The sequence below is a fragment of the Bufo bufo genome, chromosome 1, assembly GCF_905171765.1.
Source record: "Bufo bufo chromosome 1, aBufBuf1.1, whole genome shotgun sequence".
NCBI lineage: Eukaryota > Metazoa > Chordata > Amphibia > Anura > Bufonidae > Bufo > Bufo bufo.
The window spans coordinates 784,910,682-784,921,514 of NC_053389.1; the positions used below are offsets into that span (position 1 = coordinate 784,910,682).

At 45.0% G+C, this 10,833-nt stretch overlaps 1 non-coding gene across 1 annotated transcript; it reads right to left on the reverse strand.

Moving 5' to 3' along the window:
• Positions 1–5,829: 5,829 nt before the first annotated feature.
• Positions 5,830–5,902, reverse strand: TRNAK-CUU. Its single transcript has one exon. It is a non-coding gene; the product is annotated as a tRNA-Lys (tRNA).
• Positions 5,903–10,833: the final 4,931 nt, after the last annotated feature.

The following is a 10,833-nucleotide window of genomic DNA, read 5'->3' on the forward strand; positions in this document are numbered from 1 at the left end:
TGCTCTCCTCCTTTACCGAGTTGATTCCCTTTATGTATTTAAAAGTTTCTATCATATCCCCTCTGTCTCTTCTTTCTTCCAAGCTATACATGTTAAGGTCCTTTAACCTTTCCTGGTAAGTTTTATCCTGCAATCCATGTACTAGTTTAGTAGCTCTTCTCTGAACTCTCTCTAGAGTATCTATATCCTTCTGGAGATATGGCCTCCAGTACTGCGCACAATACTCCAAGTGAGGTCTCACCAGTGTTCTGTACAGCGGCATAAGCACTTCACTCTTTCTACTGCTTATACCTCTCCCTATACATCCAAGCATTCTGCTGGCATTTCGTGCTGCTCTATTACATTGTCTTCCCACCGTTAAGTCTTCTGAAATAATTACTCCTAAATCCCTTTCCTCAGATACTGAGGTCAGGACTGTGTCAAATATTCTATATTCTGCCCTTGGGTTTTTACGCCCCAGGTGCATTATCTTGCACTTATCCACATTAAATTTCAGTTTCCAGAGTTCTGACCATTCTTCTAGTTTTCCTAAATCCTTTTCCATTTGGCGTTTCCCTCCAGGAACATCAACCCTGTTACATATCTTCGTGTCATCAGCAAAAAGACAAACCTTACCATCGAGGCCTTTTGCAATATCACTTATGAAGATATTAAACAAAATTGGTCCCAGTACAGATCCCTGTGGAACCCCACTGGTAACATGACCTTGTTTTGAATGTTCTCCATTGACTACAACCCTCTGCTGTCTGTCACTCAGCCACTGCCTAATCCACTCAACAATATGGGAGTCCATGCTCAATGACTGCAGTTTATTGATAAGTCTTCTATGTGGGACAGTGTCAAAAGCCTTACTAAAATCTAGATATGCGATGTCTACTGCACCTCAACCGTCTATTATTTTAGTCACCCAGTCAAAAAAATCTATAAGATTTGTTTGACATGATCTCCCTGAAGTAAACCCATGTTGTTTTTCATCTTGCAATCCATGGGATTTTAGATGTTCCACAATCCTATCCTTTAATAGGGTTTCCATTAATTTGCCTACTATTGATGTCAGACTCACTGGTCTATAGTTGCTCGATTCCTCCCTACTACCTTTCTTGTGAATGGGCACGACATTTGCCAATTTCCAATCTTCCGGGACGACTCCTGTTACTAATGATTGGTTAAATAAATCTGTTAACGGTTTTGCCAGCTCACCACTAAGCTCTTTTAATAATTTTGGGTGTATCTCATCAGGCCCCTGTGACTTATTTGTCTTCACTTTAGACAGCAAACTTACAGTCATGTGAAAAAATTAGGACACCCTTTGAAAGCATGTGGTTTTTTGTAACATTTTTAATAAATGGTTATTTCATCTCCGTTTCAACAATACAGAGAGATTAAAGTAATCCAACTAAACAAAGAAAACTGAAGAAAAGTCTTTTCAAGATCTTCTGTAAATGTCATTCTACAAAAATGCCTATTCTAACTGAGGAAAAAGATAGGACACCCTCACATGTATTCCCTCTTAAATTGGCTCAGATCTCACACAGGTATATCACACCAGGTGCACATAATTAGTAGATCGTTACTCTGCATGTTGAATGAGGCTTGCCCTATTTAAACCTCAGACATTTAGTTTGGTGTGCTCCTGACTGTTGAAGTGAGAGTGAGCACCATGGTGAGAGCAAAAGAGCTGTCAGAGGACTTCAGAAAAAAGATTGTAGCAGCCTATGAGTCTGGGAAGGGATTTAAAAAGATCTCAAAAGATTTTGAAATCAGCCATTCCACTGTCCGGAAGATAGTCTACAAGTGGAGGGCTTTCAAAACAACTGCCAACATGCCCAGGACTGGTCGCCCCAGCAAGTTCACCCCAAGAGCAGACCGCAAGATGCTAAAAGAGGTATCCAAAAACCCTAAAGTGTCATCTCGAGAACTACAGCAGGCTCTGGCTACTGTTGATGTAGAAGTACATGCCTCTACAATCAGAAAGAGACTGTACAAGTTTAACTTGCATGGGAGGTGTGCAAGGAGGAAACCTTTGCTTTCCAAGAGAAACATCGAGGCCAGACTGACATTTGCCAGCGATAAAGTTGACAAAGACCAGGACTTCTGGAATAATGTTCTTTGGACAGATGAGTCCAAAATTGAATTATTTGGACACAACAGCAGAGGACATGTTTGGCGTAAACCAAACACAGCATTCCAAGAAAAGAACCTCATACCAACTGTGAAGCATGGAGGTGGAAGTGTCATGGTTTGGGGCTGCTTTGCTGCAGCAGGACCTGGTCAGCTCACCATCATAGAATCCACGATGAATTCTACTGTGTATCAGAAGGTGCTTGAAGAACATGTGAGACCATCAGTTAGAAAATTAAAGCTGAAGCGGAACTGGACCATGCAACATGACAATGACCCAAAACATACTAGTAAATCAACCAAAGATTGGCTGAAAAAGAAGAAATGGAGAGTCCTGGAATGGCCAAGTCAAAGTCCAGATTTGAATCCCATTGAGATGCTGTGGGGTGACTTGAAAAGGGCTGTACGTGCAAGAAACCCCTCAAACATCTCACAGCTGAAAAAGTTCTGCATTGAGGAGTGGGGTAAAATTTCCTCAGACCGATGTCGAAGACTGGTAGATGGCTACAAGAACCGTCTCACTGCAGTTATTTCAGCCAAAGGAGGTAACACTCGCTATTAGGGGCAAGCGTGTCCTATCTTTTTCCTCAGTTAGAATAGGCATTTTTGTAGAATGACATTTACAGAAGATCTTGAAAAGACTTTTCTTCAGTTTTCTTTGTTTAGTCGGATTACTTTAATCTCTCTGTATTGTTGAAACGGAGATGAAATAACCATTTATTAAAAATGTTACAAAAAACCACATGCTTTCAAAGGGTGTCCTAATTTTTTCACAAGACTGTAGAACATCTTCCTCTGTAAAGATACATGCATCAAACGATTAATTAGTCATCCTTTCTAGTGGAGGTCCTTCTCCTTTTTCTTTTGTAAAAACTGAACAGAAGTATTCATTAAGGCAGTCGGCTAGCCCTTTATTCTCTTCTACATACCTTCCGTCCTTTGTTTTTAATTTAGTTATTCCTTGTTTTAATTTCCTTTTTTCATTTATATATCTGAAGAATGTCTTATCCCCTTTTTTCATAGACTGAGCTAGTTTTTCTTCTGCCTGCGCTTTAGAAGTTCTTATAACTTGCTTGGCCTCTCTCTGCCTAATCTTGTAGATTTCCTTATCTTCATTGCTCTGGTTTTTTTTATAATTACAAAATGCTAGCTTTTTATTTTTAATGATTTGGGCCACTTCTGCTGAGTACCACAGTGGTCTCTTCCTTTTTTTGCTTTTACTGACAAGCCTAATGCAATTTTCTGTTGCCTTCAATAATGCACCTTTTAAGTAGTCCCATTTCTCCTGGACTCCATGTAATCCGTTCCAGTCTGATAAGGACTCATTTAGGACTAATTTCATTTTTGAAAAGTCTGTTTTTCTAAAATCTAAAACTTTTGTTTTTGTGTGGTGGGACTCTTTCACAGTTCTTATATTAAACCACACTGACTGGTGATCACTAGATCCCAAGGTTTCGCCTACAATGACATCATATACCGAATCCCCATTTGTGAATACCAAATCCAAAATGGCCTCCCTCCGGGTTGGCTCCTCAACCACTTGTTGTAGAGATAACCCCAGTAGGGAATTTAGAATATCTGTACTCCTGGTAGAACTTGCTATTTTGGTTTTCCAGTTTATATCGGGAAGATTGAAATCTCCCATAATGATAACTTCTCCTTTCATTGTCATTTTAGCTATTTCTTCAACTAGTAGATCTAGTTCTTTAACTTGACCAGGTGGTACTTCACTACTTCTACTATTACTCCTACTTCCCATAGACAGCCATGTATTTTCCAAAAGGATTCATAGAAATCCTTTTTTTTTGTGGGGTTCAATTACTGATGATTACTGCACTAATGCACATGGCGTGGCTGCAGTCGACCTGTGTATATTAAGGTGGAATGGAGCGTCATGCCTCAATCGTCCATTTACATGTATTCAGTTTCCACACGGTCGCAATTAAAAATTTGGGGGGGAGTTCCATTTAATTAAGCAGTGTGTATATATATATATATATATATATACGGTACATGTGATTACTGCAGCAATACCGCCATTTTCTCACAGCTCAGGCTGATTTTGATGAATACACATCGTGGTGCCCGTCTTACTACTGTTGCTGTCTGTCTGCCTACCATCACGTTCTGTACGGCTGCTGTGGCCTCCATCATGCCACAATCATCAGTTTATATGTATTCAGTTTCCACACTGAAATTAACAAAAGTTTTTGGTGGGGGTTAAATGTCACCATGAGGCAGCATAAATGTACATGATTACTCCCGACATTTTCTCACTCGTCAGGCTGATTCCGATGAATACACGTTGCCTTGCTGCTGGTGCCCCATCTTGCCACAGTTGGTGTCTGTCTGCCTAACTCCCATCACATTCTGTGCAGCTGCTGCTTCCACACATCCATCATCATGTCACTGCTTCACCCTGCCGACCATCATCTTCCGTAAGGCCGCTGCTGCCTCCATCATGCTGCTGCCTTTTTACCAACATGCACCATAAAGCGGCTGCTGCTCCTCCTCACTGCTAATCCCCTACTGCCACCATCATTAACACAAAACACCTGCGGCTACTACTACCACCACCATTAATACTACTACTACAACTACCACCACTACTACAACTACCACCACTACTACTACCATTAATACTACCACCACCACCACTACTGCTACCACCACCACTACTACCACCACCACTACTGCTACCACCACTACTGCTACTACTACAACTACTACCACTACCACCACTACTACAACTACCACCACTACTAATACGACTACTACAACTACCACCACTACTACCACTACTGCTACCACCACTACTACTACCACTACTACAACTGCCACCACTACTACCACCAGCACTACTACTACTACCACCACTACAACTACCACCACTACTGCTACCACCACTACTGCTACCACCACTACTAATACCACTACTACAACTACCACCACCACTACTACAACTACCACCACTACTACTACTACCACCACTAATACTACTACCACTACTACAACTACTACCACTACTACAATTACCTCCACTACTACCACCACCACTACTACTACCACTACTACAACTGCCACCACTACAACTACCACCACTACAACTACCACCACCACCACCACTACTGCCACCACTACTACTACCACTACTGCAACTGCCACCACTACTACTGCCACCACTACAACTACCACCACTACAACTACTACCACTGCAACTACCACCATTACTACTATTACTACTACTAATACCACCACCACTACTACTACCACCACTACTTCACTACTTCTACTATTACTCCTACTTCCCATAGACAGCCATGTATTTTCCATGCTATACTGCTGCTACCACTATATCTGCACCCTATCTACACTGCACTGCTACTACTACTACTCCCACCTACCCTTCCCACATCCACACTGCACGGCTGCTTCAACTACTACCACATGTCGCATATACAGCAGTGTACAGCAAGTAAAAAATAATGCAATACCTAGTTCTGCCAACAGAGGTCAGGCATTCTGTTCAATGCAATAGAGGTGTCATCTGCAAGTGTGGGAAATAAAACCAGTTGGAACAAATGTGTTTTTGCCTATAGAGAACATCCACCCCCAAAAAAAAAAAATAATCTAGACCCTGTTATCATTTCTGTAATCCTGTTTTACCATCCTCATCCTATAGCAGATGGAGGGGGGGAAAAAATGAGTCGCCCAACGTGGGGCTCGAACCCACGACCCTGAGATTAAGAGTCTCATGCTCTACCGACTGAGCTAGCCGGGCTGCTGTTCCTTTAACCCCTTAAGGACTTAGGGCGTACCGGTACTTCCTAAGTCTAAATCGCGATTGCCGCCCGGTGAGGGTTAATCGCAACATGATGTCTGCTGAAATCATTCAGCGGGCATCCTGTCACAACGCCGGGGGGGGGTTCCGTGACCCCCCCCCCCCTTCCCCCGTGTCGGTGATCGCCGCAAACCGCAGGTCAATTCAGACCTGCGGTTTGCGGCTTTTACCTATTGCGGTGGTGGCGTGTGGCGGTGCCATCGAGTCCCCATACAGCTGTAGGGGGGACCCGATGGCATGAAAGGCAGCGCGATGTCTAAGGAAGGCATTGCGCTGCCGTCCGGTGAGGAGCCTGAAGCTGTATGAGTAATACACACAGTATTACTCATACAGCCAATGCATTCCAATACAGAAGTATTGGAATGCATTGTAAAGGAATATACCCCCCAAAGTTCAAGTCCCAAAGTGGGAAAAAAATGGGGAAAAAAAAAGTAAAAAAAAATAGGGGGGGGGGGGGGGGGAAGTATACATATTAGGTATCTATAAACATATCACAGGACCTAACCCCTCAGATGAACACCGTAAAAAATAAAAACTGTGCTAAATAAACCATTTTTTGGTCACCTTACATCACAAAAAGTACAACAGCAAGCGATCAAAAAGGCGTTTGCCCACCAAAATAGTACCAATCTAACCGTCACCGCATCCCGCAAAAGATGAGCCCCTACCTGAGACAATCGCCCAAAAAAATATATATATATGGCTCAGAATATGGAGACTAAAACATGATTTTTTTGGTTTCAAAAATATTATTGTGTAAAACGGCTGCACACCATTATATATACAAACAATAGAGCTAGGAAATGGGGGTCATTCTAGATAAAAGTGGTACAATATTGGTATACTCATTTATAGTCGGTATTGTACCACTTTTATCTAGAATGACCCCTATTTCCTAGCTCTACAGGGAGTGCAGAATTATTAGGCAAGTTGTATTTTTGAGGATTAATTTTATTATTGAACAACAACCATGTTCTCAATGAACCCAAAAAACTCATTAATATCAAAGCTGAATATTTTTGGAAGTAGTTTTTAGTTTGTTTTTAGTTTTAGCTATTTTAGGGGGATATCTGTGTGTGCAGGTGACTATTACTGTGCATAATTATTAGGCAAATTAACAAAAAACAAATATATACCCATTTCAATTATTTATTTTTACCAGTGAAACCAATATAACATCTCAACATTCACAAATATACATTTCTGACATTCAAAAACAAAACAAAAACAAATCAGTGACCAATATAGTCACCTTTCTTTGCAAGGACACTCAAAAGCCTGCCATCCATGGATTCTGTCAGTGTTTTGATCTGTTCACCATCAACATTGCGTGCAGCAGCAACCACAGCCTCCCAGACACTGTTCAGAGAGGTGTACTGTTTTCCCTCCTTGTAAATCTCACATTTGATGATGGACCACAGGTTCTCAATGGGGTTCAGATCAGGTGAACAAGGAGGCCATGTCATTAGATTTTCTTCTTTTATACCCTTTCTTGCCAGCCACGCTGTGGAGTACTTGGACGCGTGTGATGGAGCATTGTCCTGCATGAAAATCATGTTTTTCTTGAAGGATGCAGACTTCTTCCTGTACCACTGCTTGAAGAAGGTGTCTTCCAGAAACTGGCAGTAGGACTGGGAGTTGAGCTTGACTCCATCCTCAACCCGAAAAGGCCCCACAAGCTCATCTTTGATGATACCAGCCCAAACCAGTACTCCACCTCCACCTTGCTGGCGTCTGAGTCAGACTGGAGCTCTCTGCCCTTTACCAATCCAGCCACGGGCCCATCCATCTGGCCCATCAAGACTCACTCTCATTTCATCAGTCCATAAAACCTTAGAAAAATCAGTCTTGAGATATTTCTTGGCCCAGTCTTGACGTTTCAGCTTGTGTGTCTTGTTCAGTGGTGGTCGTCTTTCAGCCTTTCTTACCTTGGCCATGTCTCTGAGTATTGCACACCTTGTGCTTTTGGGCACTCCAGTGATGTTGCAGCTCTGAAATATGGCCAAACTGGTGGCAAGTGGCATCTTGGCAGCTGCACGCTTGACTTTTCTCAGTTCATGGGCAGTTATTTTGCGCCTTGGTTTTTCTACACGCTTCTTGCGACCCTGTTGACTATTTTGAATGAAACGCTTGATTGTTCGATGATAACGCTTCAGAAGCTTTGCAATTTTAAGAGTGCTGCATCCCTCTGCAAGATATCTCACTATTTTTGACTTTTCTGAGCCTGTCAAGTCCTTCTTTTGACCCATTTTGCCAAAGCAAAGGAAGTTGCCTACTAATTATGCACACCTGATATAGGGTGTTGATGTCATTAGACCACATCCCTTCTCATTACAGAGATGCACATCACCTAATATGCTTAATTGGTAGTAGGCTTTCGAGCCTATACAGCTTGGAGTAAGACAACATGCATAAAGAGGATGATGTGGTCAAAATACTCATTTGCCTAATAATTCTGCACGCAGTGTATTGTTTGTATATATTCAGGGCCGGCGCCACCAGTAAGGCGACTTAGGCAGTCGCCTAGGGCGCCATTTAGCAGGGGGCGCCCGTTGCAGTGTAAAAAAAAAAAAAAAAAGTTGGTTATATAAGTTTGGCCGGCGGCGCCCCTCATGCTGCGCCTCCTGAGCGGCTGAGCGCTTGCCGCTCTAAAGAATCTCCGGCCGCCGGCTCAGTGCTGCACAGCCAGCCTGCGCCTGCTGTCATTCTGTGTCTGCTCTGTGCTGTGTCTGTGCCGTGGGCGTGGCCGAGCTCTGTTGGGTCCGCGGTACAGGAGCTTTTGTTTCCTGTACCCGGCCGGACTGACAGGAAGTGCTCACTTAGTGTGCACTTCCTGTTAGTCCGGCCGGGTACAGGAAACAAATGCTCCTGTACCGTGGACCGAACAGAGCTCGGCCACGCTACACTAGAGGTGACGGGGGGAGGGGGGCTGGCTGGCTGCAATGAGAGTGACAAGGGGGGGGGGGGGGCTGGCTGCAATGAGAGTGACAAGGGGGGGGCTGGCTGCAATGAGAGTGACAAGGTGGGGGGGGCTGGCTGCAATGAGAGTGACAAGGTGGGGGGGGGCTGGCTGCAATGAGAGTGACAAGGGGGGGCTGGCTGCAATGAGAGTGACAAGGGGGGGGGGCTGGCTGCAATGAGAGTGACAAGGGGGGGGGCTGGCTGCAATGAGAGTGACAAGGGGGGGGGGCTGGCTGCAATGAGAGTGACAAGGGGGGGCTGGCTGCAATGAGAGTGACAAGGGGGGGGGGGCTGGCTGCAATGAGAGTGACAAGGGGGGGCTGGCTGCAATGAGAGTGACAAGGGGGGGGGCTGGCTGCAATGAGAGTGACAAGGGGGGGGGGCTGGCTGCAATGAGAGTGACGAGGGGGGGGCTGGCTGCAATGAGAGTGACAAGGGGGTGGCTGGCTGCAATGAGAGTGACAAGGGGGGGGCTGGCTGCAATGAGAGTGACAAAGGGGGGGGGGCTGGCTGCAATGAGAGTGACAAGGGGGGTCTGGCTGCAATGAGAGTGACAAGGGGGGGGGCTGGCTGCAATGAGAGTGACAAGGGGGGGGGCTGGCTGCAATGAGAGTGACAAGGGGGGGGCTGCAATGAGAGTGACAAGGGGGGGGCTGCAATGAGAGTGAAAGGGGGGGGCTGCAATGAGAGTGACAAGGGGGGGGGCTGCTGCAATGAGAGTGACAAGGGGGGGCTGCAATGAGAGTGACAAGGGGGGGGGCTGCAATGAGAGTGACAAGGGGGGGCTGCAATGAGAGTGACAAGGGGGGGGCTGCAATGAGAGTGACAAGGGGTGGGCTGCAATGAGAGTGACAAGGGGGGGGCTGCAATGAGAGTGACAAGGGAGGGGGGGGGCTGCATTGAGAGTGACAAGGGAGGGGGGGCTGCAATGAGTGTGACAAGGGAGGGGGGCTGGAATGAGTGTGACAAGGGAGGGGAGGGTAAAATGAGAGTGACAAGGGAGGGGGGTGGGTAAAATGAGAGTGACAAGGGAGGGGGGGGTAAAATGAGTGTGACAAGGGAGGGGGGAGAAGAGAGTGACAAGGGAGTCCCCAGAGCCAGACCAAGAGCCATACTGCAGCCAGAGACCAGATCATCTTATTGTCCTGGTGGTAAGTAGACAATGCAATATGTTTATTATGTAATTGTTTAGTTATTAATACTACATTGGAGACTAATTTACCTCACATTTAGGGTCCATTCACACATCCATGTGTGTTTTGCGGATCCACAAAACACGGACAGCAGCAATGTGCGTTCCGCATTTTGCGGGCACTAAGAGAATATGCCTATTCTTGTCCGCTATTGCGGACAAGAATAGGACATGTTCTATTTTTTTTCAGGATCGGAATTGCGGATCCCATAGAAATGTATGGGTCCGCAATTCCGTTCCGCAAAAAGAGACAGCTACAAGAAGCTGGATTAAACCTAAGGGAAACATAGCAGTTCTTTTAATTTAAAAGCTGAGAAAGGGGTGGAACATATGTGATGTCATTATATGGGCAGATCATCTGATAAGGGGGGGGGGGGGGGCAGCAATTTTTATCTTGCCTAGGGCGGCAAAAATCCTTGCACCGGCCCTGTATATATCAGGGGTAGGCAACCTCCGGCACTCCAGCTGTTGTAAAACTACAACTCCCAGCATGCATACTTGCTCTGCTTTTCTAAGAACTCACATAGAAATGAATGGCGCATGCTGGGAATTGTAGTTTCACCACAGCTGGAGTGCCGAAGGTTGCTGATCCCTGGTATATATAATGGTGTGCAGCCATTTTGTTTTTGTAATTGTGTAAAACTTACATAAATAAATAAAAAAGTATACATATTGGGTATCGCCGCGTCCGTATCGACCGGCTCTATAAAAATATCAC